We start from the raw sequence: 26,023 nt of genomic DNA, 5'->3' as shown, positions 1-26,023 counted from the left end.
GTTTTAGACCTACATATCTGGTTTTGAAAAACTAATGATATTTATCGGGTTTTTATGAGGTTGTAACAATGGGAAAATACATTAGAGGGTTCAAGACTCAGCAGGAGCCTGCAAGCCATGATTTAACATCTGGATAACCTTTCATCACAAGAAATTTGTAAGTCTTCCCTCCATGCCATTTCATTTATTTTATCTGGAAGTTGATGACTATATGGACATAAAGATACTTATTAAACCCTTCATTGTACTGATAACAGAGTTATACTTGGGATCTTGGGAAGTTGCCACAAAGTGTATAATTTTTAATCTCAGTGTCAATCTTGTAAGAAGACTGGATTTGTATTAAATGAATAGTTGGATAATTTGATCAGCTGAGAATGACAGTGCTTGACTTTTATTAATTCCTATTCAGTTGGGACAAGATGGCTCCTTTCCTTTTTTCCTCTATGTTAAGCAAAAAGAAACAGAACTGGTACAGAGGGGTCTTCAGCACCATTTTGATTTTTACCAGGACCACTCTCATTTCTAGAACAATCCAGGATAGAGATCCCACAAATATAGTTTAAAGGTTGACCCCAGCAAGTAGTGAAACATTCACCCCACCTCTTGTTCACTCCCCTCTCCTGCCAGATGGTGAAAAAACAGAAGGAAGGCAGGAAGACTTATTGATTGAGATAATAACAGTTTAATATTGAAAGCAAAAGCTGCATGTCCAAGCAAAGCAAAAAGACAAATTCATTCACTACTTCTCATTGGCAGGCAGATGCCCAGACACTTCCTGAAAAGCAGGGCCTCAGCACACATAACAGTTGCTTAGGAAGACAAATGGCATTACCACAAATGTCTGCCCCTTCCTCCTGCTTTCTCTGAGCTTTTATTGCTGAGCATGGTATGGAATATCCTTTTGGTAATTTGGGGTCATCCATCTTTATTATGTCCCTTCCCAATCTCTTGTCCACCCCAGCCTACTTGATGTGAGGAGACAGGGAAAGAGAAAAAACACTGATGTGCAGGCACCATTCAGCAACAGCCAAAATATTCATTTGCCACAAATACAAAGCACAGCACCATATGGGCTGCTATGAATAAAAGTAATGCCAACTAAATTAGATCCAGTACAAAGGTCTGGAGGACCAGGCATAAACATGATTTGTCTCAAACATTCTGATGGTTATGACAAAAAAATTGTGATCAGAAGAGATGGTCCTGTGGAGAGGAATTTAAGGGCTTGTTAGCCAACACTTCTGACTAAATAGTGGGTTAGTTGCCAGAGTTAAGGCTACTATATAATAAAAGCCTAAGAGTTCCCTGACATGGTCCAGTCTCTGTTCAGCCTGAATTTATAACTAACATCATGCCCCCTACCAGTGGGTTCTCATAAAAGGTATTTTAACCCTTCTCCTCATTCTGTGGTTTCTGTGATGTTTATTTCAGAAGTGCAAAGTGAGGAGTCTTCTTAGATGCATTTCAGGGAATCGTCACATCAGTGCCTTAAAAGATGTCTGTGGAGAAGGGAAGGTAGGCTGACAGGGGAAGCTGAAAGAGTGAGCACGAGGTTGGTGTCACAAATGTGTGGTTTAGGTAATTTAAAGAATCACCAGCAAAGGCATGAGCGAAAGCAGGTTTAGCATAAATTTACAAAAGTGCAACAAAGTTCAATGGCAAGGTTCACTCTATTACTGCACAGAATCACATAATGTGCTGAGTTGGAAGGGACCCACAATGATCATTGACTCCAACTCCTGGCCCTGCACAGGACCATCCCCAAGAGTCTTACCATGTGCCCAAGAGTATTGTTCAAATGCTTCTTGAACTCTATAATGCTGTGACCACTTCCCTGGAAAACTTGTTCCAGTGTCCAACCACCCTCTGAGTGAAAAACTTTTTTCTCATATCCAACCTAAACCTCCCCTGACACAGTTTCAGGCCATTCCCTTGGGTCCTGCCATTGGACACCACAGATAAGAAATCAGTGCCTGCCCTTCCTCTTCCCCTCACAAAGAAGTTGCAGACTGCGATGAGGTCCTTCCTCAGTCTCCTCTTATCCAGGGTGAAGAGATCAAATGACCTCAGTTGCTCTTCATTCAGCTTCCCCTCAAGGCCCTTCATCATCTTCGTTGTCCTCCTCTGAACGCTCTCTAATAGCTTAATGTCTTTTTTATGTTGTGGTGCCCAAAACTGCACACAGTATTCAAAGTAATGCTGCACCACTGCAGAGTAGATTGGGACAATCACCTCCTTTGACTGGCTGGTGTTGCTGGGCCTGATGCACCCTTGGACACGGATGTCCCTCCTGGCTGCCAGGACACACTGCTGACTCATGTTAAACTTTCCATCAGCCAGGACCCCCAGGTGCGGGAGCTCAGGACTTCTGGATGACCAATCAATATGATTAAGCAGAAGCCATTTATTGTTTACATTAAGCTATATTTATAAATTTTAAAACTACTGTTCACATGATCACGCATTACTTGATTGGTGCCTCTATCTTGTCCACACATTCAGCATGCACCTTTCAGGAAATATGATTGGTTACAGTCCAGTGCTTCATGGCTCTCTGTTGTGGTGCACATTTTGGGTTTTCCAAAATTCCGTATGCTTTTGTTAGTTGTTCTGCAATGGTTTTGTCCCGATATCCCCATGCCCAAACCCCCTGTGGTTTTTCCCTGGTGGTGGGTCTTGTCAATCACCCTGTAACCCTGCCTAAAAGCCTGGAAAATTCTGGCGGAGATGCTCGGTGATTTGGCAAGTTCTCAGGTTCCCTCCTTCTCTTATTGTTCTGTTAAGTGTCCCCTGTTCTGGGTCACAAACCCCCCCCCCACTTGTGGATTAGTTTACACCCCTTTGTTGGAGGACAAGTTTCTTGATCTAACCCCTCCTCTCCTACTTCTTTTCTTCATCTTCTTCTTCCTCCCTTACTAATCAATGATATAGGCCCATAACTTGCCTTGTCCCTTTTTTCTTTTTCAATACTGGAGCAATTACTTTAGTTGTTGTTAGGGTCCCTGTCTCAGCCAGTGTCCTCAAATGCATTTTGGGTTCCTGCCTCAGCCACAGTCCTCTGAGAGTACTGAACTGTGGCTCAATAGGCACAGGCCAGGCCCCAGTACAGGGGGAGAAGCTGCTGGGTTTCATTTGGGTAGGCAAGGCACCCTTCTATCAGGTGATGGATCAGTTTGCCAGGGCTGGTTACCTGTTCAGGTGTAAAGTCACAGGTAATGGAAGGTGATAACCATCCTAGGAACCTGCCCAAATCCTTCCACGCACCCTGCCACCCAGGAACTGGATGCCTCAGGACACATTTCAATATCTCCTCACCTAAAGTTTGTTTTCTCTTACACCAGGATGACACCAGATTCCAGGATCTCCACAGCATACCAACACTATTAGCTAATACTATTAACAGTATTAAACAGCTTACATAAGGATGAGAAACAACCATGGGAGCCTGCATTATAAAAGCATTCCCTCATCTTCCCCAGAAGACAATTTCCCCAGCATAACAGTCATCAGTGTAAGGGCAAAGCACAGAGCCATTGTTTATATTAATATGTTCCCAAACAGCAAAATAAAGAGGCAAGCAGTGCAGCTGACAAACTTGGTGTCCCACACAGGAGTTTGCTACTTGATGACTACTATTTACTATAGCATGCAATATAGATATATAAGTGCCTTTGTCTTGCCCCATGTTGGGCCCCAGTGGGACAAGGGAGATAAAATAAGATGGAAAACAACCAGTAGGTTGAGATAAGGCAGTTTACTAAAGCAAAAAAGCAAAAGTTTGCATGTGCATAAGCAAAGAGAAAAAAATGTTAACTTTCTACTTCCCATTAGCAAGCGATGTTCAGCCACTTCCCAGGAAGCAGGGCTTCAGCACACAGAGTGGTTGTTTAAGAAGGCTAACACTGTAAAATACACTCCACTCCACCCCACCCCACCTCCATTCCTCCCCCACATTCCTCCTCCTTCCTTTAGCTTTTATATCTGAGCTGATGTCATATGGTATGGAATACCCCTTTGGTTAATTTGGATCAACTGGCCTAGTTGTGTCCCCTCCCAGCCCCTTGATGGGGCGGAATGCTAGAGAGACAGTTCTGATGCTGTGCCAGTTCTGCTCAGCAGTAGCAAAACACTGATGTGTTATCAACACCTTTCTGGCTACTAATGCAAAGCATGGCACTGGGAGGGCTGCTATGGGAAAATGAACTCCAGCTCAGCCAGACCCAGTACAACCATCTCCCTGCACCACTGGAAGGGAGGATGTAGAGCTGAGAAGGAGGGAGGGATAGGGGGAAGGGGTTTTTAAGATTTACTTCTAAGTATTGTGCTCTGATTTTGTTGGTAATAAATTTCATTATTAATCCCAAGTCATCTGGTTTGCCTGTGATGGTGAGTGATCTCTCCATGTCCTTATCTCAGCTCATGAACTTTTAGCTATATCTTCTCTCCCCTGTCCAGTTCCAGAAGGGGGTGATAGAGAGGCTTTGGTGGTGTTGTGGTTTAGGAATGTGTCCTGATTTAAAAGACAGGTGTCTGCCAAGGAAGGTGGGAACCTTCCTGGAATGGAAAAGATTACTCCCTCCCTCTAAATTATTATAACTGTGAAATTACGGGGCTTTCAGGCAAAGACATGGGAAAAGGAATAACAGTTCTTTACTAGAATATATATATAAAACAAGACAGACAAACAACAACAACAACAGCAACAACACAAACAAAAAGGAAAAACCCAATAACAGCCTTTTCCTGCCTGTCAAGCACTTCCCCTTTGGTGTAGTTATGACCACAACCGGCATGGGGCGCAGATGGCTCGTTTTGAGGCAGAGAGGCTGCAGTGACTCCCCTGCACCTGCAGATGGCGCTGTTGGCTCAGGCAGCTTCAGAGGGCTGCCGATGCAAGCTCTGCGCTTTCCCAGGGGGTATGACGGCCTTGGGGAGAGAGAGGTGGAGAGGGGTTGTTTTGGTTTTCCCCTGACTCTCACGTGTCCCATGTGGTGTTCTGGTGGCGGCAGCAGCTGCTGAGGCTCCAGTGAGCAGCCGGGAGGTGCTTCTTCCAGAGAGAGAGGGAGGACATGGGGGCCCAGGTTTCCCCTGAGGCACCCAGGCAGATGGTGAGGGTCTCTCTCCCAGCAAGGGTGAGTGTTGAAAAGTCCCAGTCCAATGGCCGTTCCTGCGAGCAGTGGCCCACCAACGGCAAAGAGAAATGGCAAGGAAGGCTAAGCTGTAGCAACAAGTCCCTCCTGGGCAGAAGTCTCGCACCAAAAACCCAGTCGTCTGTCCTCCAAATCAGGCAAAGACTGACCCACCCCCAGCTCAGAAACTCCAAAAAAACCGCCCCACTTCTCCCTCTCCTGCAGACATGACTCCCAACTTCTCCTTTCCCTTGGCTGAGTCATTAGTGTGGTATGTTAGAGTGTTCAGCCATGTTTTTTGTTCCTTAATTAGCCCTATTTGGTTCCCTTCCATGCACAGTGTCTTTCAGATAGGAAAAAAATTCCATGAAGAACCGAAACTCACAACAGAATAGTATTCCCCAGCTTAGTACTCCTGCTAAAACCACACTGTGCTCGTTCTCCCTCCCCCTCCAATTGAAAGCACAAAAGGTGGAGATCACGGGTTGACATAAGAACGATTTACTGGAAACAGCAGTGAGATAAGAAAATTAACAGTAACAGCAACAGTGAAGATGTCATTGACCAAGTATACCCTGGCATGTGGGCCACTGAGAAGCCAGGAAGAGCTAAAAATGCATCACTAGTAGAGGTAAAGCTTAAAGAGGGACAACGACCGGTATGAATAAAACAATATCCTTTAAAGAAAGAAGATTGGGAAGGAATCCAGTCGGTAATAGAAAAAATTCTTGCAATGGGGCTTGTTAAAGGAATGGGAATCTGATTTCAACACTCCCATATTACCGGATCATAAACCTGATGGAATATATAGAATATTTCAGGATTTGAGAGCAGTCAATAAAATAGTAGAGGATTTATATCCTGTAGTAGCAAATGCATATACTTTGTTTACAGCATTAACACTAGAACTAACCTGGTTTACCATTCTAGATTTAAAGGACACTTTCTTTTGCCTCCTTCTCCATGAAACTAGCCAAATGATATTTGCCTTTGAATGGGAAAATCCTAAAACTGGCTGAAGAACTCAACTCACCTGGACAGTACTGCCGCAAGGTTATAAAAATTCTCCCACTATATTTGGTAATCAACTTGCCAAGGACCTCGAATTTTGGGAAACCCCACCTGGGAGGGGAAGATTACTACAGTACGTATATGACATCCTGATTACCACTGAAGGAGAAGATACCTGCAAAGCTTGGACGGTGAGTCAAACTTTTTGGGGCTCCAAGGATACCAAGTGTCTAAGAAGAAAGCCCAGGTAATGCAGCAAAAATTCACTTACTTGGGTTACAAGATTAGTGCGGGACAAAGAAGTCTGGGGCAAGCCTGAAAGGAGGCTATATGTCAAGCACCAAAGCAACAGACTGTAAAAGAACTGAAAACTTTTCTCGGGATGATCAGGTGGTATCGCCTCTGGATCTATAATTATGGATTGTCGCTAGATGGACACGAAAAGATCACACTCACACCATCAGGTTCTGAGAACGAGAAAGAAGGAAGTTTATTTTGGGTTTAGGGTTTAAATAGTTTTCGGAGTTTGATCAGGGATTGGGGGACAAGGTTGACCTCTCTGATCCCACTGGTCAAACCAGAAACCCATCAATTTGTCCTTCCCCCAGGAAGGAATGCACAGTTTACCAAACATTACTCTTTGTTTATGTTACAATGCATAAGAAAACTCCAATACAAAATGTAAACATCAGAAGGCTGAAAAATCAGGACGACAAGGGATGGCTTGTTAAGCCCCTGTATGCACTAATCAACACCGAGCAGAAGCATCTTCAATGGGATAAACAAGCCACACAAACCTTCAAGCAACTGAAAGATGCCCTGATGTCTGGTCCAGCCCTGGGGCTCCCTGACGTAAGTAAGCCTTTCTTTTTGTTTTCTCATGAGAAACAAGGAATCGCCCTAGGAATATTGGCCCACGATCTGAGTCCATACCGTAGAGCAGTCGCCTACATCTCTAAGCAATTGGATGCGACTGGAAAAGGATGGCCAGTATGCCTGCATGCAGTAGTAGTCATGGTGCTAAATATCCAGGAAATGTGAAAATTCACCTTGGGACAGAAAATGACTGTATTGGTGTCCCATACAGTGTCTGCAGTATTAGAAATGAAGGGCGGCTCTGGCTTTCTCCACAGAGATTCCTGAAATACCAAGCCATCATGGTAGAACAGGATGATGTGGAAATTGTGGTCACTAACATTGTCAATCCAGCTTCTCTCCTCAGTGGAAACACAGGGGAACCAGTATGTCATGACTACCTGGAAACCATAGAAGCAACGTACTAAAGCTGCCTGGACTTGAAGGACACTCCCATGGAAAATGCAGAGAACTGGTTCACAGGTAGGAGCAGCTATGTCCTAAATGGCAAGAGACATGCAGGATACACCATCATCACCTGCAGTGAGGTAATAAAATCAGAGCCATTGCCCATCAATACCTCTGCACAAAAGGCAGAGATAATCGCCTTGATTCATGCCTTGAAATTGGCCCAAGGTAAGAACGTGAACATATACATGGACTCAAAATAGATTTTTGGAGTTGTGAATGGCCATGAAGCAATATGGAAGGAAAGGGGGTCATTGAACTCCCAAGGCAAAAACTTTAAACATGCAGAAGAAATTCTGAAGTTACTAGAAGCAGTACAGCTTCCAAAGAAAATAACAATCATGCACATCAGAGCACATCAAAAGGCAAATTTGGAATTAGAAGTAGGAAATGAGCTGTTGGACAGAGAGGCAAAAGAAGCCAAGAGGAAAGAGGTAAAAATAGAAGGAGCTTTAATCCCAGAAAGGAAGATTTCCCTTAAGGGTAAGCCAAATTATAACAGAGAAGACCAAAAGCTAAATACATGCTTAGATGGGACATACAATAAAGAAGGGTGGGCCTACACCCCAGACAGGAAAATATTCATACCTAGACACCTGATATGGTCTGTAGTGAGGGAGGAGCATGGGAAGAAGCACTGGGGAGCAGAGGCCCTGCATAGGCATCTAACTCAGGATATCATAGCTAGGAATTTATATACTACAGTGGGACAGGTAACCCAACAATGTGATCTCTGCCTCCAGACTAATCCCAAAAACATACCTTTCGCTACTTCCAGAACCTTTGAGCTTGCTCAGTTGCCACAACAGAATGATTTGTGTAGGACACGTCCCCCTGAGCAAGTGACAGGTGGCGCGTCTTGGAGCTTTTTGGCCCTACAGCTCGGATATCTTTGCTTAGTGCAGGCTTGGAGCAAGGACAGAGAGACGTCTTCTGTCTGTGATCCAAAAGGGTTTATTTTCCCAAATCACCAGCAACAGACAGACCCTGAGCGCCGGGCACAGCAGGTGATAAACAGACAGGATCCAAGGGGCAAGGGCAAGTAGCGACTTCGGACCAATAAGGGGGAGGGGGGGGGGGGGGGGGGGGGAGGAAAACACGGGAGAGTCTAATTAATAGAAAACAAGTAAAAGGAAAACAAATTATACCGACAAATGATAAGACGGGGATTAGGGGAACCCCCAAAACCGATTCTGACAGAGATTGGTCCAGTAAAAGATTGGCTTAGAACCTTAAGGAAAAAGGGTTGGGGTCTGACATAACTGACAGTTCTGGTGGAGCAAACAACTTTTGGGACAAAACCTTGAACTCAGACCAAACAAAAGGGTACAGAACAGTCCCGTAACACTACAACTTGAACAGACTGCAACATCTCCAGCTTTTCTTTCTAAAAGGAGAGAGTGCAGTGTAAAAGAGCTTTTCAGAACCTTTCTTAAGCTTTTGGGCAGACTTCTTTCCACCATGGTTGTTCTCTCAGAACCACTATGTGGTTCAACACGAGTGGGAGAAGCTACTTTCTTTAAACATTCTATCACCATCATTTTTAAGGCTCTGAAAGCAATTAAAATAAGAAACACAACTACTAGGAACCATACAATTGATTTAACAATAGGGACTTCCCATCCTGAAAGTCCCCAATTTTTAAAGATATTGCTCATCCAGTCTTCAGTTTCTTGTCTGATGTCTGCAATCAGGGTCTTCATTCTCCTAATGGAAGCGTGGATGCTTTCATTCTTGGATGACAAGTTGAAACAACAGGGACCCTCTAATTCTTCACACCCATGGCCATGTGCAAGAAGGAGGAAGTCAATGGTAGCTTAATTTTTTTAACGTACCCTTTCTGGTAATTTCATCATCATTAAGGAGGTCACTAAGTGCAGTTTATGCTAAATTGGCCTGTTTCATAACCCAGCACTCAAGGTGGCCCAATTCATGTAGAGCTTTGGCTGCTGATACCCACAACAAAACCACTGAGACAGAAACCCTTTTGGACTTTGACCAATGGAAAATTTTGGGGTCACAGTTTTCATCTAATTGTTGCACACTATGTTTTTGGATGGTCAAATTTTTCTTTGGATTCCAATTCAAAACTTTTGTCTGATTAGACAAAAACAGGGAAAACTGAATTATGGTGCATGGGCCTCTGTAATGATGAGAGCGGATGCCTGCCCATGCTCAGTCCCCCCAAGTAAAAAAGTTCCTTTTGGGTAGCTTTTTGGGAACATCAGTAGAGAAGGTGCCAACTTTGTCTACCAAAGCACACCACTTGGAAGCTGTGAATTCCCTTTTGCATTGTGCCACTTTATTAAACCTCTGTGGCCCATAACTGGGTGAATAGTCTAAATGAATGCAAAAGGCAGAATGAGCAGAGCCAAGGAGTTCCAACTCCTGAGGCTCCTAATCTGCATCTGGGAGTTCTTTCATCCATGGCATCTACCAGTGGAGAGGGTTGTGCAAGGAAGGATTTATTACTGGGCACTTTTGGGGCACTAGAGGGTGGTGTGGGTTAGAACATAAATTCAACAAACTTTCAGGAAATAGGGTGCGTTTAAAAGGGATCCTCGCCAGGCAGGTCAACAAAGGGTTGTCGACTGCTGCCATTAACATGCACAGATGGTCGTGCTTCAATGCACTGGCCAGGGTCACCCACGCATTCTTTTGGGACTGAGGGATGATCCGCACTTGTGAAGACTGGATGGTGATTGTCAGGAACCACAGGACGTACATCAGCATTTTTGAGGATGGGAGAACCACAAAAAGAAAAAAGAATTGCACAATAACAACTTGAAAACATCTGACCAATGGATTTGAGATCAGGACTCAGGTTCTTCCCATTGGCGTCTCCTTAATGAAGCCACTGTCACGTCCTTAGGTTGGTTTGCTGGCCCTTTAGATGTTTTGGGGAGATAGAGTTTTACCCATTTTTGAGGGACCCATTTCAGGCCAGTGGGCATGAGTACACACACGTATCCACGTCCTCAGGTTACCAGTTCATATGGGCCCTCTACCTCCCATGTCTCTGGGTTTTTCACCACGACTGGAGGGTGTTCTCTCAGTCGCAAGGAGACATTCTGACTAAAATGACGGACCACTGCAGGGTTTAGGTTTTCAAAAAAGCAGTTTAGGAAGTTGACAGTGAAAAGGGCTTTACACAACTGCAGTTGTGGTGCTAACACCCTGTTGTCCCCTCCCTGCTGCTCAAGGACTCTTTTCAGAGACTGGTGTATTCTTTCAATTATGGCCTGACCCTTGTTATGCTCTACTCCCCATTGCTGCAGGAACTCATCAAATGCCTTGGAGGCATACGTGGGTCCATTATCTGTTTTGATGACCTTGGGGATTCCCAGAATGGAGAAGGCCTGCACCAGGTGTTTTTGGGCATCCGTGGCCTTCTCCCCTGTGTGGGCAGAGGCATAGACTGCTCCAGAGAAGGTATAGACTGAGACATGCACATACTTTACCAAATTGGGATATGTGTGTGGCATTGGTTTGCCACACCTCACAACTACTAAGTCCTCTGGGATTGACTCCTGAGCCTAAAGATGGGACAGCATACTTTTGACAATTAGGACATGTTGCCACAATGGCCTTGGCTTGATCTTGCCTTAGATGGAATTGGCGGCTCAGACCAGGCATATTCTGATGAAAATTATGATGACTTGGCTTGGCCTGCTGGAACAGATCTGGTAAATTGGCCATTTCTACTTGAGCAGCTAGGGCACCAGCCTTTCGATTGCTCTCTGCAATGAAGCCTGGCAGGTCTGTGTGTGACCTCACATGTGTCACATAATGTGGTTGCTCTTGGTGGGAGATCAGATCAGTTTCAAGAACAAGTTGAGGAGGTTTGGATTCGAGATCTTTCTTAAAACTGAATTTTCTGCTTTAGACCCTACCCCTGCTATATACGTCGAATCAGTGACTAAATTGAATGTTTCGGAAAACCTCTCAAATGCCCTAACAACTGCAGCCAACTCAGCAGTTTAATGAGAACCCTCAACCTCCTCAATGTCTGATTCCCACTACTGAGTATGAGGATCTTTCCAGGTTACCACAGACCTGTGGGATGCTCCGGACGCATCAGTGGAAACTGTCAGTGCTTTAAGTGGCTTCTGATTCAATTCTCTTTTAGAACCAATTTAAATTCTGAATTGAAAAATTTATGAGCTGGACTGTGAATTGAACATTGTCCAGGGTAATATTCTAAAGCAAACTGAAGAGCCTTATTTTCTTGGAGCAACTGCTCCATCATCTCTTTTGTTAATTTGCCTGATGACAATTTGAGCAGCAAGTGAATATATGCAGTCACACCCTGCCAGTTCACACAGCCTTCCCCTCACTGTTCTGATTAGCTAAGCCACCAATTCTTGTGGCTTTGTGATGCTTTTGGACAGTAGATGACTGAGGAAAGCTCACTCTATAATCAAGAAGGGGTCCCTTTGGCCCTTGTCCTTGTCCCACTGAAATATAACTCCATAGAGATGTAGTAACCTCCCCAACACAATGAATTTGAATGGCAGGTCTGGCAGGCACCTATGGGCTTGCCTGCTGGACATTGTTGTCTGTACCTTCTCTATAACAAGTCTTGCCTCCTGGGTCAGTACCCTAGGTGAATCTAGGTCCTCTCTCCCCCTCAATAAATTGAAGAGGGGGCTAGGTCTTTGGTGGTAATGCCTAGCCAAGGTCTGACCCAATTTAATGACCTACACAGTCGTTGGAGATCCACCAAGGTCCTAGGGTCCTCCTTGATCACCAGCTTCTGGGGTCAAATGGTTCTGCTGGTCATCTCCAGGCCCAGAAACCTCCAAGGGGGCATCCGTTGAACTTTCTCTTGCTGGAGTTCAAACCCTGCAGCAATTAAAGCATCAACAGTTGGGTCAAGTGCATGTTGAAGCCCATCGTTGTCAGGGGCACACACAAGCACATCATCCATGTAATGCAGGATGATGACCTTTCCTGTTTTGGCGCGTACCGGGGACAGCAATGAAGCCACATACCATTGGCAAATGCAGGGGCTGTTCTTCATGCCCTGAGGCAATACAGTCCAATGGTAGTGTTTCATTGGGGCTTCTCGGTTGATGGAAGGAACCAAGAAGGCAAACCATGGGGCATCAGCCAGGTCAAGGGGAATTTGGAAAAAACAGTCTTTGATGTCTATGACTGCTAAATTCCAATTTTGGGGGAGCATCGAAGGGGAAGGCTTCCCTAGCTGGAGGGACCCCATGTCAATGACCTCGTTAATCTTTCTAAGGTCGTGCAGGAGCTGCCACTTGTCCTTCCCTGGCTTCCAAATAACAAAACCCAAAGAGTTCAAAGGGCTAGTAGTTGGCATGATGTGACCTTTGGCCAACTGCTCTTCCACAAGCTCATTGAGTGCCTTCACTTTATGCTTAGCTAGTGACCACTGGTCTACCCAGACCAGGCAATCAGTTTTCTTTGTGAAAGTTTGGTGTGGCTTTTATAGTTGTAGAGTGAGGTGTCTGTTAGTCAGAAATTCAACTTATCTTGTCAGATCTCACTTCAACAGTAAAATGTTTATTGTCACTTGAGAGATGCCAGACCAGTGTTAACCCCATGGCACCAAAATAACTCACTACAAGACAGCTTGTCCTGTTTGAGTTTTCTGACCAGTCAACAAACAACAAATAAGCTCTTGTGGGGAATGAGATGCTCTGCAACAGACCTGAACAACAGCAAAACCCTTTGAGAATTTAAGATAGAACTGACATAAATGACTGTGATAATGATGCAATCTTGATTTTTGCCTCTTTCTTTCATATATTCTCTGTATTCTTTACACATATATTTTTAGCTCTGTAGTCTATTATTGTAACTTAGCTTCAGTATTTTCCTAGTGGAGTGGTTTTGGTTCAAATTTTTTGGCTAATGCACTATTTAGGTGGTGGTTTTATGTTTCCTGAATTTTGTTTGCCAACTAGGAGATAGGATTTTGGGAGAAAAAGGTGAAACAGGCTCAACTTAAAAGTAAAACGGATTTTATTAACATACACTAAGGAAAGAGAAAGAAAAAATGAGACATTCAAACCCCTTCCCTCCTACCACAAGCTGTTCACTTTCCTACTCAACATAGAGAGAAAACTATGATTTTCAGTCAGTTGAAACTATTTAAACACAATCTTGCATCACTTTGGGAGAGGAGCCTCTCTAGAGTTTATGGAGATACATGCCACAAGAAAAGGTCTGGTGGCTCTCAATGTCACAAATCTGCAACTGCCTGGAATTTTGCAGATTCTGTGCAGTCCCACCCATATAACAGTTTCCCAAGCTGCTTTTGGGCTTCTGCAATTTTGGGGTACTATTTTAAGAATGCTTTTCTAGTATAAAGCAAGGATTTTTTCTTCTATCTTTAAAATTGTATCTATCTCAAAAGAAATAGAGATTTTTTTTTTTAATGCCCAGGAGCTGGGGCTTCAAAATCACTTCCTCTCTAGAATCATCTTCGTCTCAAAGGCTGAGACCTCCTTATTTTCTATCCCAGGAGCCGGGGACATATTCTATTCAAAATTCTCAGTGAAATCTCATTTATATCAGTACACACAACCCTTTGGCTAGAACTTGCATTCCCCCAAACAGCATTATGATATTACAAGATATTAGTCCATATCTCCATAGTTCACATTCAGAGAAGTCCGGTCAGAAATGTCCACTTCCTCCATCCCTTCTTCCAATAGTCTTTCTCAGTTCTTTTGCTGACTTCATTTCATGCTCTCTCTCTACATTTAAAATCACTCTGTCTTCCATGGAGGAGGGAAAAGGGTTAATGTCTTTGCCCAGAATCTTTTTTTCTCCTCTCCAGCTGACTCACAGAACTTCAAGGCCACAGGTGATGGGAAGGAGGGGAAGGGGGAGAGGGAGCATGCTCAGGAATGCTGATGGATGGCCCTCCCCCACCCCTGGTCAGATCCAAAGCAACTCAAACTTGGATTAGCTCCCTGGAGCTCCGGAGAAAGATTCTCAAGATTCTCTCCTCCCTCGGACCAGAGGCTCCGGCAGCCAAGCTAAGAGCATGGCCACTGAAAAAAAATGAAATTCAGAAAACTGAAACCTTTAAGTGTATTAATATCTTAAATGTTTATTGTGTAAAAAGCCCGGCACCGCGCCCGCCCCCCCCACCCCTAACGACGGAGCGAGAGACCAGCGAAGCAGCCGGCGCTGCCGCCGCCAAAGACCGAGAGAAAAGGGCTTCGAAAAGAGGCGAGGCGCGGGCCTCGCCCCCAGTCTCCCCCCCCGCTCCCAGAGCACGCCACTGCGGCAGAGCTCGTCCCCGCCGGCACCGTACTGCGGCGCTGCGGCGGCGGCCTGAGGCGAGAGCGAACAGAACCGGCGCTTCTCCCTGCCCACAGCGGGGACCCCAGTGAGCGGGGCTGTCCGGCCCCGACCCCCGCAGCCAGCCGCCGCCGGAGCGGGAGAAAGAGGGGCCGGCTGCCCTTCCCCAAGCCCAGCACGAGAAATCCCGGACCCCCGCAGCCGCCTCCCCGGCGCGGCTCCAGCCGCCATGCCGCCCGCCAGGCTTAAGCCCAGTCGCAAAGAAGCCCCAAAGCCCGCACGTGACTCAGCCCGCCGAGGCCGACCCCGCATGCAAATAAAGGACCTCGAAATGCATCTCGGGATACCATTTAACACCAAAAACCCCTTATAAAATAAAACCAAGCAAAATTGAAACGCACAGAAACCAATGCTAGGCCGTGTGGAACCTGGAGTAACGAAGGAGCTGATTTCTCCGGTTTTTCTTACTAGCTGTAAGTTAAAAAGACCAAACCAGAGATGAGACCCCCGGAAAAAAACAAAAGAAACTAAGAACCCTGGGGTTACTCCCAGCGAGGGCGGGTTCTCCAGCTCTGATCAACTCTCTGCAACAGAGATGATAAAGACCCTCCTCCTCCACGGTGCGCACGGCAGCCAAAAACCCCTCGAGCAAATATTGTAAGAGCTGAATAATAAAGGCATTTTAAGGAGATAATATTATATCCGCCCATTTTATTCATAACAGCCACCGTGGTCTCTGGAGCACGGCCAGCACAGCCGATATGTAGTCCTCCTCCTCTCCCCATCGGCAGGAGCTGGAGGAGAGAGGGGACACTGCCGGCCCAGGCAGCTGTCCCACAGGTAGCATCCCCCTCTCCCCCCTGCCCCCAGGCCTGGCCGGGCCTGGCCCCCGGGGAACCTAGCCTGAACTTCTGACTTACAAAGTGATGTTAACTCCTTGCGGCCGGAAGAGGAAAAAAGGGCCAAGTCACCTGGGACCTTTGATTTAAGCCGGGGTTCTTCAGAGGCGTAGACAATTCTTCTATTGGCCAGCTATGCTGCCAATCCAATGCTAAACCACCACAGGAAGTAATCGTTGTAATTTTGTGATACAAAATACTAAGAAAAATACTGCTAATAAAATATTTCTCATTAGCAATAACATATTTGATTGATACGTAATTCTACATGATATTTAACAATGAAGCCTTTGCTTGCATTTTTACAGAAGCTGTAGCATCTCCAGGAGAAAAAGGAGGAAATACCTGGCTTTGAGACAGGTTGCACCAGCAGAGTTATGTGGTTTTTGGTCATGGGTCAGTTCACATGACACCAAGCCTGCTGGCAACAGACGGGGTCCATCTGTCTCAAAGCAGAAAAAAGGTCTTGGCTAAGGAGTTAGCAGGTCTCCTTCAGAGATTTAAAATAGATTTAAAGGGGGAAAGGGGACAAATCTGGGCCCAACAGAGATAAGTCTGGGGGTGTGTCATGGGTTGACACTAGATGGATGCCATGCACCTACAAAATCCGCTCACTCACTTCCCTCTACAGCTGGGCAGAGGAGAGGAAATTTAACAAAGGGTTCACAAGTTGAGATAAGGATCAGAAGAGATCATATAAGAAATATGGGACACAGGACAGAATACTGTGAATTTAATTAGCATAGTCAGTTTGATAACAAGGATGTCTTGGCAAGAACAAACAGAGCTTTGAAAATTACAAGAAGATTGGATCAAGACTGGTGATGATTTATTAAAAAAAATGGATATTGATCTAATACCAATATCCAACTATGACAGACAAAGACTCTCTAACAGTTTAAAGTTAGAAAGTGTATGTTTATTACGACGCCGGGCAGCGTGCGGGATAGCTCCCAAATACACACGCACAATTTACAGATGATCACAGGGTCTTCTTATGTACAGGAGTATTGAATACCCAAAACACAAATGCATATTCATAACTCTGGTGCATCCCATTTCCCACGTTGTATAGTAATTAGCCAAAAAACTATTAAGCATGCGTAGTTTGTTCTTTGAAATGGGTCAGTGGTCTTTTTTATGGGGTGGGGTCTCAAAATGATGAAGTAAGATTGTCTTCCTCAGCTTTGACTTTTTAACCTTTAGTGTTATGTGACAACTGCATCCTGTTTTTCCAGGACTGTTTGATTTATGATTGTATTGTATTCTTGGAGTCTATTGATCAGTCAGGATGCACAAACATAGTTTTACAGGCTTCATGATTTATCAGTTCCTTAAATCTGGCTTCTGTTAACAAAAGGGAAGCTTATCTAAACTCAGCAATATCTAGTTTAACTAAAGTCCTTAATTCTTCTAAATTAATGCTTCAGTGACAGGAAAGAAGATTGAATCAACTTCTGCAAGCAAGAGATGTTGCAAAATGTATACATTTGTTTGTGTGATGTTTAACCTAAGCATTGTAGTAAAAAATTACTAGCCTTCCTAGAATGGTATAAAAGCATATGTAGCTCATAGTAAAATCAGATTCTGATCACCAGTCAGTCTTCTCCATCTCTCTGTCAATCGTCGAGAAGATCACTGATCAAATACCATCACAGGCAAAACAGACTCAACTTAGAGATATGAAGTGAATTTATTACTAACAAAATCAGAGCAGGGTAATGAGAAGCAAAATAAGCCCTTAAAAACACCTTCCCCTCACCTCTCCCTCCTTCCCAGCTCTACCACCTGCTCCAGCAACATAAGGAGACAGGGAATGGGGATTATGGTCAGTTCATCACCCTTGGCTTCTCCAGCTGCTCAGGGAGAGGAGTCATTCCCATGCTGCACTGAGGTCCCTTCCATGGGAGACAGTTCTCCGTGAACTTCTCCACCATGAGTCCATTTCACGAGCAACAACTGTCTGCAAACTGCTGCAACGTGAGTCCCTCCCACGGGCAAACAGTCTTCCCAAAACTGATGCAGCATGCGTCACTCTTCCATGGGATGCAGTCCTCCAAGGACAGGTTGTTCCAGCATGGGAGCAGGCACCCTCTGTCCACTGAGTCTCCCACAGGATCACAGCCTCCTCTCAAGCATCCACCTGCTTTAGCGTGGGGCTCCTCCATGGGCTGCGGGTGAATCTCTGGATTCCCCATGGACCTCCATGGACTGCCAGGGGACAGTGTTTCACCATGGTCCTCACCACAGGCTCCAGAGGAATCCTGGCTCTGGTTCCTGGAGCACCTTCTTCCCCTTCTTCTTCACTGACCTTGGTGCCTGCATAATTGTTCCTTTCACATGTTCTCACTCTGCTCTTCTCTGGTTGAAATTAAAACTGCACCACAACTTTTGTTTTGATTTCTTCATAAATATGTTATCACAGAAGCATTATGGCCATCTCTAATTGGCCCAGTCTTGGACATCTTTGGAGCCATCAGGGATTGGCTCTGTCAAACATGGTGGAAGCTTCTAGTAGCTTCTCACGGAAGTCATCTCTGTGGCTCCCACTGCTTCCAAAACCCAGGCCATGCAAAGCCAATACAGGGCAGCACACCATTGTTTGAGGGACTGTGTGCTACAAAGGTCCTTTGGTCTGCCATATTGGTGGAGGTAAGGGATGGAGATCTGTGCGCAGCTAGGATAGAAGAGTTAGTGAGGAATTAGAAATCATGCAAAGGCCTGTGAATGGTCACTCAGGAATTATAGCTTCTCTCCCTGAAAAGGCATCAGGGTTGATAGCCCAACTGAAGCACATCTACACCAAAGCACGCAGCATGGCCAACAAACAGGAGGAACTGGAAGCCATGGTGCAGCAGGAAAACTATGACATAGTTGCCATCACAGAGACATGGTGGGATGACTTGCACAACTAGAATGCTGCAATGAATGGCTATAAATTCTTCAGAAGGGACAGGCAAAGAACGGCAGGTAGTGGGGTAGCCCTGTGTGCTAAGGAGTGTTTTGATTGTCTGGAGCTTAATGATGGTGCCAATATAGTTGAGTGTTTATGGGTAAGAATTGGGAGTAAGGCCAACAAAGCATATCTCATGGTGGGAGTATGGTATAGACCACCTAGACAGGATAAAGATACAGATTAAATATTCTATGAGCATCTGGGAGAAGTCTCACTATCTCTGGCCCTTGTTCTCATGGAGAGCTTCAACTTAACAGATGTCTGATGGAAATACAGCACACCAGAGAGGAAACAGTGTTACAAGACTCCTGACAAGGGAAGGGGAGAAATTCTAACTCCAGGCTGGGGCAGAGTGGTTTGAAAGCTGCCCAGCAAATAAGGACCTGGGAGTGCTGGTCAACAGCAGCTGAACATGAGCCAGTGTATGCTCAGGTGGGCAAAAACGCCAATGGCATCCTGTCTTGGATCAGAAATAATGTGGCCATTAGGACCAGGAGAGTGATCACCCCTCTGTACTCATTAGTGATGAGGCACCTCAAGTACTGTGTCCAGTTCTTGGCCACTGACTACAAGAAAGACATTGAGGTGCTGGAGCAAGTCCAGAGAAGGGTAACAGAGCTGGGTAAGGGTCTTGAGCACAAGTCTGATGGGGAGAAGCTGAAGGAGCTGAGAGTGTTTACCCTAGAATAAAGGAGGCTTGGGGGAGACTTCATCACTCTTTACAACTCCCTGGCAGAAGAGTGCAGTGACATGGGGGTCAATTACTTTTCCCAAGCAACAATTGACAGGATGGGAGGAAATGGCCTCAAGTTGCACCAGGGCAGGTTTAGATTGGATATTAAGAAAAATATCTTCACAAAAAGGGTTGCCAAGTATGGTCCTTCTGAGCTTGGCTGTCCGGCTAGCTCTGCTCTTCAGATAGCACACAAACGAGTTAATCCTTTGGGTCCAGATTTCAGACAGAGACGTGACCTTGCTTGGAAGAATGGAGCGGACTCACACTTGGTGTTACTTAGGAAGGTGTTTATTCCGGACGAAAGCCCAGGTGGTCAAAGCGTGAGTGCTTGCAAAAGTTCTGGCTTGCCCTTATTAACATGGGTGTTACAGATGGAAATGAACGGGAGGGGTTTAGGTACAGGGGGGCTGGACTTCACCAAACAGGAGAAAAAGGGGTATGGATGATACCTGAGGCCTAGCAGAGCCACCTGGCTTCAGCAGAGCCATCAAGTACGAGGCAGTGTCCACAGATAAGATACAATAGGTCTACAATGGCCTAGGCCAAGGCTGTTAAGAGATACAATGGGGATGGCCCGGGCCTATTATGTGAGTTGATTACAGTGATCAAGTGAAGCAGAGTGGGGGTGGATGAACACTTACAGAAACTTAACAAAAATTACAGACATTTTAGAAAACCCAAAATGCACACTGCAACAGCCAAGCATTGGAACAGGTTTCCCAGGGAAGTGGTGGAGTCACCATCCCTGGAAGCGTTCAAAAACGTGTAGATATGGCACCTGAGAACATGGTTTAGTGATGAATATGGTGGTGGTGCAAAGCTGATGGACTTCATGATCTTAAAGGTCTTTTCCAATCCTAATGATTCTATGAGTCTATTCTTAATTTCAAAACATCAGACAGAAGTCCCTAGGTCATAGTTTATGCTCCTCACAAATGCCAGCAGAATGTTACAAGAGAAACATTTTGCATATATGTACAAGAGAAACGCCCCATATCCAATTAAGGATGGAGATTTTCCTTGGCCTTTCTTTTGTTGTTGATGCATTTATATAAACACTTTTTGTGTTTTTTCACAACAGTGGCCAGATTGAGTTCTAGCTGAGCTTTCACCTTTCTAATTTTCTTTATACATGACCTAACAACATCCTTGTACTCTCCCTGAGTTCCCTGACCCTTCTTCCAGAGGTCATAAACCCCTGAGTTCATGCAAAATCTCCCTGCTCAGCCAGGCCAGTTTTCCTTCTTTCCTGATGACTCCTCTCTCAGCACATGCGGACGGCCTCCTCCTGCACCGTTAAGATTTCCTTCTTAAAGTATGTCCAGCCTTCTTGGGCCCCTTTGTTATTAAGGACTATGAAGGACTGTTGAGAACATACGTGTTTTGGCTGCTGCTGAGCAGCAGTGGCACAGCATCAGCACTCTCTCAACATTTACCCCCTCACCAGTAAGCTGAGGGGTGGGCAAGACCCTAGGAGGGGACACAGCCAGGCCAGTTGTCCGCAACTGATCAGGAGGATATTCCATACCATGCAGGAGAACTGGCATTTGGACACACAATCAATATGATTGAAGCAGAAGCCACTTTATTGTTTACATTAAACTACAGTTATAGATTCTAAGCTGCTTCTTCATGCGTTCACGCATTCTTTGATTGGTTTCCTTGCCTTGTCCACACGGCGAGCACACATCCTTCAGGACACCTAATTGGTCAGAGTCCATCATCGTGTTGTGCCTCCTTTATCTAGGTTTTGCATTTTTAGTAGTCAGTTTCTCAGGCTCTTTTCTTATTTTAGCCCTGTTTTTCTCAGTAACCTTGACAAGTTCCTGAGAATTCTGATAACAATAACTGCAGGTAGTTTTGTGTAGTAGCATCCGTGAACGGCAGGGACAAGGAACTCTGCAGACCTGAGATATTCTAGAAACACGTGGTTTTATTACAAGGGTCGTGGGTAAAGAGGGCCTGCTTTCACCCACCAGCCTTGGCTGAAGCAAAGCCCCAAAAGAGAAGAAGGGGAGAGAGAGAGAGGGTAGAAGTAGAAGCGGGGTAAGAGTAGGGGGAAGAGAGCAAGCAAGAGAGTAGGGGAAAAAGCAAGAGAGCGAAGGCAAGAGCAAGAGCGCAAGAGAGAGAGCACCTTGTTACAATACATTATATCTCTTTTTGTGTTGAATATTCTAATTTACAGTGACCAACCAGTGCAAGATACAAAACCTACAAACTTTGCATTCAGCCTATAAGAACTACTATATTACAATGTTGCTTTATATTCTAAACTCGAAAGATTACTTTCTTATGCACTTGTTCCCTGATGCCTTGGCAGAGTGGAAAGGCTACATTCCTGAGTCCTTTTGTTTTCCTGTCCTTCAACCCATCTCCAGCTAATCACCGTTTTCCTGCCTCTCATGCCTACATCTCAAAGCTGGCTTTCATTTCTATTTCACTCACAGGTTTTACATCTGCAGTATTTCTTACCAGACAATCATATCTATAAGTCCTTCCTGTCCCATCTTTCCCAACAGTTTGGTAAGATTACTCACAAACAGTTTGCCTGGTACACAGAATGGCCTAAGTTGTGCAAATACATTGCTACAATACCATATGATGTCAGCTCAGATACAAAAGCTAAGGGAAGGAGGAATGGGGAGAGCATTTGTTATTTACAATGTTTGCCTTCTGGAGCAACCACTCCGCATGCTGAAGCCCTGCTTCCCCGGAAGTGGCTGAACATTGCTTGCTGATGGGAAGTTGAGAATAAACTCTTGGGTTTTTTTTCTTTGCTTCCACATACAAGACCTTTGCTTTTGCTTTAGTAAACTCCCTTTATCTTGACCCACAAGGCTTTTTTTTTTTTTTTTTCCCATCTAATTTTCTCCCACACTCTGCCCTGATGAGGAAGGGGAATGATAGACCAACTCGGGTATCGGCAATTGAGAGATGGGGACATTCTGAGTTCTGATCATAAGCCCAATTTATTGAGCATACAAGGCCTTTATATAGGGTTTTTTATTGTATGGCACTTATATAGCATTGTATTTTTGGTAAAAATTTCTCATTGGTTATACGTTCTTTATGACATCAGTAACTTGGTAATCATTAGAAATTTTCACAACATGTTTCTTGGTCACTTTTTGCCCAGGGAGCCTTTATCTGTGTTTGTCTCTCCCATGGGTTCTGCTCAATCAGGCCTAAGATACCAGGCTCCTTTATCAGTTCCATTACACTCTCTGTTTCATTCCTCATACCTGGCCACCTCGTGTCCAGCCAAGTCCAACCCACCACAAGAACAGAGCAAAATTCTACCATATATGAGCAATTTTCATACTTGTTTTCACAGTATGATATCTTAATAGATTCTTCTACATATTAGAAAGATAGAAAGGAATAAGCCTGACCCAAATGTTACACTAGACAGCTGCATCTATGGAGAGGAAGACTTGTGGCTTCCTATACATAAACATAAAATTAAATATATTTTCTGAACATATGTTATACATGTCAATCCACCCATCCCATACAGTCCCATGGAGAATGTTGCTTTCCAAGGAGCTTACAAGGAAAAACAATATCTGTATTACAAAGATTTGTCCACTCAAATGCATTGGTCAGTAGTGGGAAGCATAATTTCTGGTTGACATAATAACTCTAGTGAAAAAAGCCTCTAGTTAAGAGGCATTTAGACTAGCAAATGTATGCTCATTAAAGACCTGTCTTGAGGAGGGCTGTTTGTATAGTGGTGCAAGTCATCAAATTATTTTTGCATCTATATAAAGAATGCTTTAATACAGCATTGGGACAGGACCTCTCACCCCTTGTAGCAAGGTGGGATTTAGATGGTAGTTGCTGCTACTATTCCAAATAAGCCTATCTTTTGGAAAGGCTGCTTTGAATCCAGTAAAATTGATAGAATCACAGATAAAGACTCCCTAACTAGTTAAAGTTAGAACGTGGTATGCTTATTGCAATGTCACAATATTGTTATTATTTGGGACGGCTGCAATAACAATATACTCTAAATCATCTTGGAGGGCTTAAAAGCAAAGTTTAATAAAAGGCACATCCTTTTTATAGTGTTTAGGTACAATGAATATGGTTGATCATTTCAGACCAACACCCCTTAACCATTTTTTACAAGTAAACAATGTTAGAAAAAACACCACCTGCTAATGGTCTTTCACCTTCCAAGGATTGTTTTTGATTCCTCCTCACAATCACAGGCCAGTGTGGGAAAGTAAGCATTCCCACAGGTTCTGCTGCCTGATGCCTAGGATTTTCTCCCTGACCAGGGTGTCAACACCCACATCACAAGAGTCACCTCTTAGAGTCATGCCCACAAATTACAAGGCTCTTTGCCCTCTATTTATTTCCCAAAGTCTTACATACTCAAAATTCTTATACATATGCATAATCCCAGCACCTCCCACTCCTCGCTTTGTATTATAATGAGGTTAAAAGTCCTTCATGCATGTGCAATTCTTTTCTTGAATTAGGTTGGTGGTCTTGAATTGGGTCAGTAGTCTTGAAGGATGAAGTTGGGAAAGTCTTTATCACTATGATCTTTCTATCTTCTTACTGCTGGCAGGCCTTCATGACCTTTTGGCATGATCCAATCCCTCCTGCTTCATGACCAATTAGTATTGAGTCCAGGTGCAGGTCATGGTTCTATTGGTTTCCATTTGTTATCGTGATGGTCCATCTATTTCATTTCCTTCTATAAACACAACTAAAACAAGCACATAATAGCAAGAAATACATCATCTAGCTCTAGCTTAAGCATGTAATAATTATTAACTCATCTTTGTTTTTCTAACTTGCATCCTAATCAATATAAATTGTTTCTATCCCTTGGCTAAAATCTTAACTCTTTAAAATCATGATTCAGCTTGGGTAGGCACTCAGGCAAAGCAGTCAAGTCCACACACCACACACACCATGGCTAGCTCAGCGAAGAGAGGCAAGTGTAGGAATGCATTTCACACACCCAGCAAGTATTTTCCATATAGGGAAAAGCTTAAGACTCACCCCTTGCATTTCTTATAAGGAAAAGAACCCAGAAACTTCTTTCCTGTTCTGACAAGGATGCTGCTCAGTGCCAAGAGAGAAGCATCTATTGGACCTTGTCACCATTCTTCAAACCCTGTATCTCTCTCTATTGGCTGCAAGCCAAATTGTCTCTCTTAAAACATTCAGTATTTAGGAAGGGGCCCAAAGAAAGTAAGGGGCTTTTTGGAGTGTTTTTAGCAAGGTGTCAGACGTTTTCTCGGACACCTGTGCACGGCTTATCTTTTGTTTTTGGTAACGTTTGTTATTTTGGTATTTTTCTTTATTAAACCTTTTACTTTACAAAACTCCTCTGAAGAGCAGTCTGGCTAATTAATTTTAGCCACTTCTCTGCAAAGGCTGGACCCTCAGAGACTGATACATTTACACGATTCATTACACTCTGACCATGTGTTAACCTGTATCAGGCAAGAAGGGCCTTTTGTATGATAAATTCCAGCAAGGGTTTATTCCAACACGCCGAAGGGAATCAGGGACAAAAGACTCGACCATGTGGTGTGCATAGGCTGAAGTATGGGGCCAGGAACCAATGGTCTGAGGGCATAGGGGTGGTACAAAGGGCAGGGCAAAGGGCAGTGCCCTATAGAGGACACAGGGGCAGGCCACAACCAATGGGGAAACAGGGAAAGGAGAAACCACAAGAATTAGGGACATATGGGGAGACCAAAAATAGGGTAGATCACAGTGTTGCAAGGCACCATGGGGGAAGTCTTTTCTTTCAGCATAGGTTGAGACTTACTGTATATTCTTCTAGGGCAAGGCCCTGGGGATACCCCTGAGGGGTTACAAGGTTTCCACAACCCCTGACACAGCAGAAGTGTATCTACTTCCTGCCACATGGCTCACTAAAGCCAGAATGGTTTGTGATGAATTATCTCAGCTGAAAACATCCTTAGATGTCACAGTACAGATAGTCTATAATTGGACAGGTAAATCTGGTTATAATAAGAAACACAATTTGGCTCTCGTAGTTGGATAAACAAGTCCCTAGGTGAATTTTCATAGGACAGATTTAAACTCAGAGACCTCAACCAATCCCTTCCAACCCTAAATGCAGATGCATCATTGGCCAGGGAGCTGAGCAGTGTTAAGACCCAGACCAATCAGTTGTCTAGATTTGGGAGTTTTGAACTCCCTATATAAGAAGGTTCCGAACAATAAAACAGGCTGTTTGCTTATGATCAAGAGGACTCCAGTCATGATTTCTGTCTCCAACCTATGACTGCATGTAACACTTTTACAGCAATAAATATCCTTCCTTGAATGCATGGGAAAGGGTAAGCAAAAATTCATGACTGACAGACACAGCACTTTTACAAACTATAAGACCACTATGATTTTCATAAAATCAGAAATCTCTTATACACTCTCTGAGTATGTAGGCAGCTCTCCTCACTGCTGAGACATTGGTATTGAGATACTTCCCTGAGACTGAGAGAAATGGGGAGACTCTTTGCACACTATCATTCATTAGTAGTGACATTGGCTCCTAATTTATACTATTTCTTCACTAGCTGCATGTGCTGGTTTTGCAATAATTTTTGGTGAAGAGGAAAAAGGTCAGCTACTCAAGTGATTCTCTGTAAAGAACTGCTAGCAGCTTCCTCTGTGACTGGCAAAACCA

This window comes from Zosterops lateralis (assembly GCF_965231275.1).
Source record: "Zosterops lateralis genome assembly, chromosome: W".
In the NCBI taxonomy this organism is placed as follows: domain Eukaryota; kingdom Metazoa; phylum Chordata; class Aves; order Passeriformes; family Zosteropidae; genus Zosterops; species Zosterops lateralis.
The sequence above is the reverse complement of the archived record's forward strand: the minus strand, read 5'-3'. Positions refer to the sequence as shown.